The sequence below is a fragment of the Tyto alba genome, unplaced genomic scaffold (assembly GCF_018691265.1).
Source record: "Tyto alba isolate M040663 unplaced genomic scaffold, T.alba_DEE_v4.0 Super-Scaffold_5, whole genome shotgun sequence".
Taxonomy (NCBI): domain Eukaryota; kingdom Metazoa; phylum Chordata; class Aves; order Strigiformes; family Tytonidae; genus Tyto; species Tyto alba.
The window spans coordinates 2,354,478-2,362,877 of NW_024881326.1; positions in this window are offsets into that span (position 1 = coordinate 2,354,478).

Sequence of the window (8,400 nt, forward strand, 5' to 3'; positions counted from 1 at the left end):
GAAGAAAATTCTTACTCTGTCTCTGACAGCATTTGGACATTGTATCTGACTGTAGCCTACACCATTTTTTTGGCCAGAAAATTGTATTTTGCTTTGGGATGATGTTCAGAACTACATGCTGGCACATTTTAATGGCCTATTAAAGACTACATGACAGCCTAACAGGGGTCCATCCTATATTCATGTTCTGCCAAGATCAACATGGGAACACAAGGATCAGGATATGCAGTTGGGTGGAGGCAACACAGCCATTACAAAGTCCCTTCATCGTTATTATTTTCTGGGCAGCTGTGTTTGACCCTTCTACATTGCTTATGTAAAGGAAAAGCTTCAGAAGATGTGATCCAGCCCTTGTATTTAATTTTTGTATTTATGTGGGTGAGAAGAAACACTAAAGGCTATAAGTAACAGCTTCCAATATTTATCTTTCCTCTTTTGAAGACTTCTCCAGGGACTTTAATTAAAGTCTCCCTTAGCACCATTAGGCAATTAAAATAATAATAAATCAAACACGATCCTTCTCACCCAGTGGGTATCTTCCACAAGCTTTCTCAGTTTCCTGCCTTGTTCACTTTATGTAAATAGAAAACCATCACACTGTTTAAATTCAGCTGTTTGATTGGTATTTCGAGTTTGCAAAGTAGTGAGCCACTTTAACACCATGCTGATATCAAAAGAAAATTCTGCATCACACAACTGTCTAATTCCAGCAGCCAGCAAATCCCTCCTGACATTTATTTGAATCATCTTTATTCTCATGAGAATACTGTAGAGGTGCCAAAGCTCTGGGAACAATTGCCCTTCTCAGTTCCACTATCTCTAAATACTTAATCAAGAAGGAACACTTTACAACTAACTGCTCATGCTGAGTCTCAGTGTAGCAGCACACTGATTTGGCTTCATTAACTAACTTCTAAACGTTGAACTGTGGGAGAAAAGAAAAAAATTACAAATTTCTCTGTAGTTAGAGTAATGACAGATAGTTTAGACTAGAAATTGGAAAGGACTTTATTATAGGATGTTTTTAAAAAAATCATAACTTACAGAGAAGAGAGCATAACTTAAACCCCTAACTGGCTGCTTGTAGTAGTAATACAGGTCAAATAAAAACCTAGATTGGACTTGACAACCTCTTGAAACTAAAATTACTTTTGAAAACTAATCTACTTCTACATTAGGCAGAGCTGTACACCCCTGCACAAAGCCAAAAAACTTCTAGACATTGAAAAATACATGTATCACAAAAATAGTTTCATTAAACCTCTCACATCACTCTTGACTTGCCTTACTTCAACACATGAACACATCCAAACTTGCCTAATGAGTTCCACATTTCTATTTCTAAACAAAGGACTGTGAACTTGCAATGAGATGCTGGGCGCACCTGGAAAAGGAAAAAGAATTCTGCTAAATGCAATAATCAAACTCACAGAAATTACCAGGGTCTTTTTCTCATAATAAATTCCACAATATTAAAGAGGATCACCTATACATTGGATATAGTTTCCAGTCAAACGTTACGCTTTTATTTCCCAAAAAGGAAACGAGAAGGTAAGGCTAGCATTTGGGGTTTTGTTTCAAAAAAGCCTCAGGTACTTATTAAACAATCTTAAAATGTGTGGTTAATATTATTTTTAAAATAAAATATTATTTACAAAGGAACAATTTTTATTATTCCATGGATGTGTTAAACATAAATGATCCTACTGAAATTATCTGCAGCACGTGGTAGCATGCCGTTTGGCTAAAGGTTTCATAATTTGAGAATGAAAAACACTATCACAGACGAACAGCTCAATAGAGGGCTGAATGCTAGATAGCCAAGTTGTAATCATGGATCTGAAACCCATTATTAGCTGCTGCTTCTCATGCGTAACAGGCTAAAAATGTTTGAAATCCCTACTAACTCTTATCAGCTTAATACTTTGATCCATTACCTGAAACTCCCTAAAGCCTGATATTCTTCCTATCACCCCAGATATCAAAAGTAGAGCAAATAAAATATGAAACATTAAAATTAGTGAAAACTTAGAACACTGCCTATAGATACCTCAAAAAGAGACAGGACATAGAACAGCGGGCCAGTAAAAATCTCAACATTTCACATGGTGGTTTTCTACAGGTTGCAGGATGCTTCTGCGAAACCCCTTATCAGTACCAGTTCTCAGGCAGCCAGTGCAACTTTCACTGAATGAGGCTCAGTTCTGCCTCAAGACATTGGCAAGAACACGCACGATTTCAGCCGCACGCATCTGGCACGCTGCCACCTGACTGCTGTAGCTCTGAGAGCCAAACACCGCAGCATCTCACAAGGCTGGCTACTGCATCCGGCGCAGCAGCAAACACATCTTCCCCACCTCGCTGTAAGAGGCAACAAGAACACAGTGAGGATGAGAAGGATGAAAACAAACTGACATATACCTCACAAGAGTATTGATTTTCAGTGCTTGACACAATTCCAACCTGAGTGATGCAGCCAGGCAGGCCTCCCAAATTTCATTATGCATCAGATGCTATTAGAGGGAACAGTCCAGCTTCTTAAAGTTTCTCCCCACTAAACCCTTATCACAGAGTAACTTCAATCAGATTAATTTCTCGACTTGGGAAACAAGCTTGGATTAATGGGAAAACTTCAGCAGTATTTTTGAATTCCAAAATGGCTAAAAACATTTTCACTGGGATCTGGGTAGAGCTTTCCAGTACCACAGAGCTGGTTCATCAACATGAGTATTACTTTACCAGTTCAGAAGCATAGGTCTTCCAATTGCATTAATGAAAATCACCGTATCATATCCCTCCTGCAGCAAGGCTCAGAATAGAAATAAGTTCAACCTCTGATTTGAGCTATCATGTTGTTTAAAAATGTTACTGGAAAAATGTTATGACATTTTCAATGATAAAGATCATAAAAACATACCTGCACTCACTTCCCATCCCTCAAAATTCAGCATATAACTAGAACGAGCCAAACCTGTTATTGGCAAACTTATTTTCCGTGTTAAAAAACTCAGCAGTTAGGCTTGCATCACTATGTTCAGGAATAAACCTGCCCTAGGTCTGAAATAAAAGGGCAACCTAGCAAAACTGTGGTTTGTAGTAAGGCTTATACACAGTGCACTGGCAGAGTTAGCAGCAGTTGGATACGAAAGAGGACATTTTTAAAACTGGGTATGCAAGGAAAAACTGAAACATAGAAGAAACCAATTCATAACTCAGCTTAAAATTACCTAGACAGAGCAATACACAACTGCCACATGGCAGGTAGCGATTCTTCGTACTTAAGAGCAAGACCCTGCACTCACAGGGCAGCTGTCAGCCTGAAGGCTCTAAGGGGCAGAAGGCTGCTGGACAGCGTGACACTGCCATACAGTATTCTGTTTGGCTTCTAAGGGCACTCAGCCGCTAGCAAAACAAAATGGACTCTGGCTTTTCAGCATAAACCTATACATAGTGGCAGACCTCAGTCTTCTTGACATCTAAGTTCGTCATCCACATCCAACACAAAGCACAACTTCCCACTCAGACACGTGTAAAAATCCTGTCCAGCCCCTCATACCACAGGGGGAAGGCTGGAGCACTGCTAGACTGCCGGATTTATATTTCAGACACTTGCCGACCATTTTCAAGCTTTGTCTTCACGCAGTTCTGTACATGCTCTGCTACAGAGTTACTGCCTACTGCCACGGCAAATTATTCAAACATGATGCAAGTTCTGTGCCCAGATAGGACCATTTACTGCATCTTCCTCTCTTAGAAGAAGAGAAAGTGCAAAAATCGATTTGGAAAGCAATATAAGTCACCAGCAGCCTAGCACATGCAGGGCAGCCAAGAAAATAGAAAGCTTAACTGGAACAGGTTTGAAAGCAGCACTGAAAGAAAGCGGTGGTTCGCCAAAACACTATGAAGCATAAACACAGATGTTCTGAAGTTACTGCAGCTTAACTTGCTCCTATGTCAAGTCAAGATTCCAACAGAGGTAAGTTTTCCAAAGCCGCTCATCTGTCACATAGGTGGAAACAGTACTTACAAAAACTGCTCTTTTTACATCAATGGAAACAATTCGGACCAAGAGACACCTCATTATTAACCGCCACATCCTATCAGTTGATTTCTTCTATGAGTTTATTTCAGTCTTTCCAGAATTTTTCACACTACGAACTAAAAAAACAAGCTAACCAGGCAAAAAAGCCCAACAAACAAGGCACTAAAGCCTCCCCAACACTCCCCACCATCAAAAAAACTCTCAAGGGCTTATATTCTGAACTCATTCTCTCTCTTCCTCTCACAAAGGAATCAGTAATCTCAGTTTGGGTAAACTGACTCAGGAAGGGGGCTGACTGACAGATGAGGTCCAATACTGTTTATTCTGTTCACTCTCTTTGAAAAAATTAATACTTCTGTGGTATCAAAACTGAGGCGTTCATCTCTCCTGTGGGGCCCTGAAATTCTGAATCCCCTCCACTTCGTGAGTCGATGTTGATCAAGAAACATGATGGTTCATTTGTTCACCACCCTTAAAATACAGTCTCCAACATCCAAGAGTATACTCTTATTATCCAACAACCTCTTCCTTTGTTGAAACACACAAGTGTCTGAAATGAGTAAATTATGACAGCCAATATGGCATCTCTTGTTGCATATTCATCCTTCTGAATAACGACTGTGCGGTGGAGATTTATGTGGAACAAAGGAGGAAAAAAATCCATTGGAAGAAGACTCAGTATCTCTTAGAACCATGTTAGCATTCATTTTCCATGTTCTCTCAATAGCACTTTTATTTAATACTAGCCTTTCTTTTGACTCCTAGCTTTCCTGCACTCTCTTTTTGTGTTTCGTGATCTAAATAACAACATTTTTTATTCCAAGAAAGGAAGTGATTTGGGCAGATAAACATTGCCAGAGACCATAATCTCTCCAGAAATCATTCAGTTTTTATGACATAATTTGTTTCATCTAATAAACAGCTTCCTAAAAAAAGTATTGACAGCATTAAAATACTTCTTCCTGTGAAGCCATAAATTTTGATAAATCATACTAAAAAAATTCCCTACAGTATTTACATCTGAAACACAATACTAGGCAGGCATTATTCAAACACAGATAGGGGTTACAAAAGGCGTTGTGCTAAAATGGTCTATTTTTACCCAGTTAGTCATCATTCCTGATAGGAGAGAAGAGAACCCACAAAAAAAAAGAGTCTACTTCAGCTGAACTTTGACTTCAAGTTATTAATTAAAAAGCATAAGACATTAAATACGAAGCTAGTATAGCAAACTATCTTTTTCAGTTAGAGACTTCCTTTCTTAATTTGCTGATACCTCAGACACTCATTATAAAGAGGACACACAGCATATTATGCCCAAACTCTACACTTCCTTATTTCACACTTCAGCAAATTGTTTTACCACCAGTTTCAGCACCTTACAGAACTCATGTCTTAATTCAACTAAATGCTGACTTCTGTCCATTTAAGCATCTGTAGCATTAGCTTATTTATTAAATTAGAACATCAGTTGCATTAAACTGTAGGCTTTTTAATTAAACATGCATGATACCACTGCCGGATCTCACTGACACACCTTTCACTACCACTTGCATCTCATCATTGTCATATCTAATGTTAAAGTCATCAATCCTTGCAGACAAATACACAGCTTCTTTATTTCACTTTATAGTACACATACTGCTTGTCTCTCATTTTATTTCATCTGTCTGAAATTTTCAAGTTTTTTATTTGAACAAAACTGAACACGTGCAAGGGAACAGGAAGTGGGCTTGGCTTTATAGCATTCAAGGCGGGTCCTGAGCGCTTTAAAATTCTGGCACAAATCTTATTAAAGGGCTTGATACACATCCCAAGCCAGCAAAAGCTGGATCATGTCAGTACGGCAGTGTCATGACCATGTGAAATCCCAGACTACAACTCTCCCAGGTTGCCTCTTTTGCTCTCATTTATTCACATAAGCAGGCTGTGGACTGCTCCTTAGCCACCTGTAATGGCCTGTTCCCATGGTTTACCTTTTTCCCTTATGTATGTAAGTGCTATGCAAAGAAATATGCATAAATTGTCAGACAAGGTTAAAACAGGGTTAACTCCCTCACCTTTCCAGCTCTGTGCAGCACAGAGCCAGTTTTGCCAAAAGACAGTGAGACATCTCAGTGACAAAGTTGGTCACCCTCTTATTCCAACTAATTTATAGTTATGGGGAACAGCACTTGTGGCTGTTGGACTTCGTTAGTAATCTTTTCCTGTTATGAAGACACTGTTTATCACTGTATTTTGGTTTTTGTCATTCAATTGGTCATTAAGCTATCAGACATCCCTCACTCAGAGCCGCTTAGTTTCAGCGGTGAGACATTTTTGTAGAAAAGTATTTTGAAATCGAAATACTTTATATCAATGCAATTTCCACAAGAGTCATTTTAGTTTTATAAAAATACACATACACTCAAAATCATACATACTTTAGCAGGTAGGGACAGGATCTCTCAACTCACAGGGTTACAGAGATGCAGTTACAAGTGGACAAGAAATCTTTGCTACTGACATTCTGACAATTCCATTAATGGGAGTATTGCAAGGCCACAGTTCAGGTAAAGTAACAATGTTAATCGAGAAGTACAGAAACTTACAGTTAAACACAGAAAATGATAGCAAGTATCTTCACAAACATGCCTTATTCTAATTATTTAAAACAAGACATTTCATATCTTGGTAAGAGTTAGAAACCCTACCTGGGGCCCTCTATTCAATTTACTTCTTTGAGTAGGGAAGCACCTGTAAAAATTCTTCACTTGTCAGCTTAACATATTCTAAGAAATAGAAGCATAAGGCTTATAAAACCCTTATTCTAAGAAGCAGGGTTTATAAAAAACAGTCATCATACAAAGCTTTAAGAAAACGAGAAGCATTGTAGCAGAGTGAAGAACATAAAGCAATTAAGTTTCCACTATTTTATTCTGCATTCTGTGGTGACAGTGTTGGCAAAAGCTTCCATGTTGCACGAACTTGTTCCATGGATGCTCTGAAAGAGCCCCAGAGCTGTCTGACTTCTGCTCAGCAACAGCCCACAGCCTTGAACCCCAGAGCTTGTGTTGAGCTCACTCATAGGAAATGCTGGCCAGAAAGACAGCAGGTTACATCCCCTGCAGTTATATTTTAAATATAATTAATTTTCTCATGGTCTGTTCACCAAAGCCGTTAAAAACTAAGATAATCTCAACTAAATATTAAAGTCTGTAATGTCAGTGCACAGCATCAGACCCATAATTTCTTAAAGTGTTCTCAGGTCTGATTATAAGTTTTATCATTTTGACTTCCACGTCAGTTAAAACAGACACCTTGAATTTAACTGAGAGTAAAATAAAGGCTGGTACCTTATTAGTAACCCCATATAGAACTTTATTTCAGTGGTTTCAAGACTTTCTTTCCATGGGTTATGAATACCAATCATGTATATACAAATGAAGATGAATGGAAGAAATATTACATCCTCAGTTATAGAATTTTTTCCACTTTTTGAATGTTCCTAAATAGGTCATATTTTTAGTATTTGGTCAATGACAGTGAGATATGTTCTGTCTCAGACATAGTTTCCCTGCAATTTATCTACGATATTCATCACTAAACAATAAAAAATCATTTTGACAAAAATGGGAGAACATAAAACATATATTTTATTTTATAACAATATCTTGTCCCTTATTTAAGATTTTTTTCTTAAGTCATAATAGTGTGATTTACCTGCAACTCCACATAAGATGGATAATATGCTGAAGTAAGAGTACGTGGCACTGATAAAACTGTAGCTCATACAATTTTGCTTTCGGAAGTAGTAAAAATTCTCACAATCAAGGCCACTACATTTTGCTGCAGTCTAGAAAGTCCTGAAAAACAGCAAACACAATTTATGAGGGAAGTCTTTTCCAAAGAACAGCAGAGAGGGATGGAGACCCACTCTTTTAGGAAGAGGTGAGGTCCCTTCCTTACAGGAGCTGTGGGTCAGGAATTCAGATTTGACCACACCCCAGACCAAACACATCACTTTATAGTAGCTACACTAATAATAAAACAAACTAAAATTAAAACAGCAAATAAAAAGGCAAACAACATGCACATACACAAAAATCCTCTCAGATTTTTATTTCTAATTCCTCTAACGCCATTAAAAACACCAAATTTACAGTAGGTGATTAATATAGTGCTTAACATTACCTCAGTAATTATTACACTAAGTAGAGGAGCACTTCTCTGCTTTCAACTGTTCTGTTTTTCTTTCCCCAATTTGGGAACTCTTATGTGGATTTTCTTCCCTCACACCACCCCATTACCCTGCAGGACTCAACTCGATTTCCAATCCGACAAACCCCAGAAAATCATCTAAAGCCCCAGAAAAATTC